The sequence below is a fragment of the Tachysurus fulvidraco genome, chromosome 23 (assembly GCF_022655615.1).
Source record: "Tachysurus fulvidraco isolate hzauxx_2018 chromosome 23, HZAU_PFXX_2.0, whole genome shotgun sequence".
Lineage (NCBI taxonomy): Eukaryota > Metazoa > Chordata > Actinopteri > Siluriformes > Bagridae > Tachysurus > Tachysurus fulvidraco.
In genome coordinates, this window is record NC_062540.1 from 17859299 (window position 1) to 17861304 (window position 2006).

The 2006-nt window shown below is 42.2% G+C and overlaps 1 protein-coding gene across 1 annotated transcript in view; it reads right to left on the minus strand.

Moving 5' to 3' along the window:
• The window catches only part of slc2a12 (solute carrier family 2 member 12), a 16526-nt gene extending 15781 nt beyond the window's left edge, over positions 1-745 (minus strand). The window contains exon 1 of the mRNA XM_027171404.2: positions 460-745. The gene's annotated coding sequence lies outside the window, so the exon portion shown is untranslated. The remainder of the gene's footprint in view (positions 1-459) is intronic.
• Positions 746-2006: the final 1261 nt, after the last annotated feature.

Below are 2006 nucleotides of genomic sequence, written 5' to 3' on the forward strand. Positions count from 1 at the left end.
AAGAAGCAGCAACACATACACACACTCAGACACATACACGCACACACGCACGCACACACACACACACTCACTCACTCAGTCACACACACATACACATACACACACACACACACACTGTCATACACTTACACACACACACACACACAAACACTCTCAGACTCACTCACACACACTCACTCACTCACTCACTCACACACACACACACACACACACACACACACACACACACACACACACACACACACACGGCACAAAACAGCCAAGGTCAATTGCACTTTAAAAGACTTTCTTGCGAGGACGAAACACAATTAAATAAACTAAAGTGTTAGCATGTTTACTTTCAGACCACCAGTTGCAGTAATAAAGTCGCCGTATAAACAAAGCTGCTCTCTTCACACGGTCCCTTTAAGGAAGTACACGAAGAAAAGTCCATTATTAGATCTAACAGTAAAATCTTACCTGTTAACCTTTACGGTCGTCCGGGATCCTTTCCCCCTTAAATGCTTCTGATACCATAGCCGTAATGGGAGCGTTTCTTTTCCCCCTGCACTTATATTCCAGCCTTAATGTCAGCACACAGTCCGCACACTAGCTTACTAAAGCGTATCCTCTACTTCACTATGACCGTCCTAGGACACTCTTTAGTACGCTAGTACGCAGGCTTAACGGTAACCATGGCGACCAACCACATCTCAACCGTTATTTCTTGCGTCTTCTCACGTACTACGTAGTAGGCTAGTACGTACTACCGCCTCGAAACCCCGCCCACTCCAGCACGCGCAGGAAAAATAGCATACTCCCAAGTTAGGAGCTCACGCGCAGACATCAGGGTTGCCATGTCGAACGTTTATACACCGTTCGAAACAGCACGTGTTAAAACTCTTAAAAGAATCTGTATTTTTATTTTTTTTTTTTTAAAGAAACACAACGTCATAGTGTGCAGTCTTGATATTAAAAGGTGTTGGAGTATACTGTGAAATTGGACGTTTGTCTGAAATCAGGGAGAAATTGAAGTTTGAATTACGTTTAAATTAACTGATTTTTTTATGTTTCTGAGAAGTTAGGTTGGGTTGCCAGATTTCACAGAAGTAAAACTTTTTTTCACACAATTTTACAGAAATATTAATGTGAAAATCAATCCAGAAGTTGTAGAGATGATGGTGCAAATACCGCAATAATTAAACCTAATGTTATATTTGGATCGTATACGTGTTTGGGTTCTAGTTATTATTCTACAAGATGATGAGTGAAACAGAATTAATGGTGCTGTTAGAATTAAAGTAAATTAAACCGAATGAGGGGCATGGTGGCTTAGTGGTTAGCACGTTCACCTCACACCTCCAGGGTTGGGGGTTCGATTCCCACCTCCGCCTTGTGTGTGTGGAGTTTGCATGTTCTCCCCGTGCCTCGGGGGTTTCCTCCGGGTACTCCGGTTTCCTCCCCAGGTCCAGAGACATGCATGGTAGGTTGATTGGCATCTCTGGAAAAAATTGTCCATAGTGTGTGAGTGTGTGTGAATGAATGAGAGTGTGTGTGCCCTGTGATGGGTTGGCACTCCGTCCAGGGTGTATCCTGCCTCGATGCCCGATGACGCCTGAGATAGGCACAGGCTCCCCGTGACCCGAGAAGTTTGGATAAGCGGTAGAAAATGAATGAATGAATGAATGAATAAACCGAATGATTATGTCATCTCGATTCAATTCAGTTCTATTCAAATCTATTCGAATGGTGCTTTTAACAATTGACGTCGTCTCAAAGCAGCTTTACGGAACATAAACATAGTATAAAAGTTTATTATAAAGAATAATATAAGGATTAATATAACACAAAAGTTCAAGATTAATATTAAATATATTTAAATGTATTTATCCCCAATGAGAAAGTCTGAGGTGACTGAGGTGACTGTGGCGAGGAAAAACTCCTTTGAATGGTAAAGGAAGGAACCTTGAGAGGAACCAGACTCAAAAGTGAACCTCATCTTCATCTGGGTGACACTGGAGGGTGTG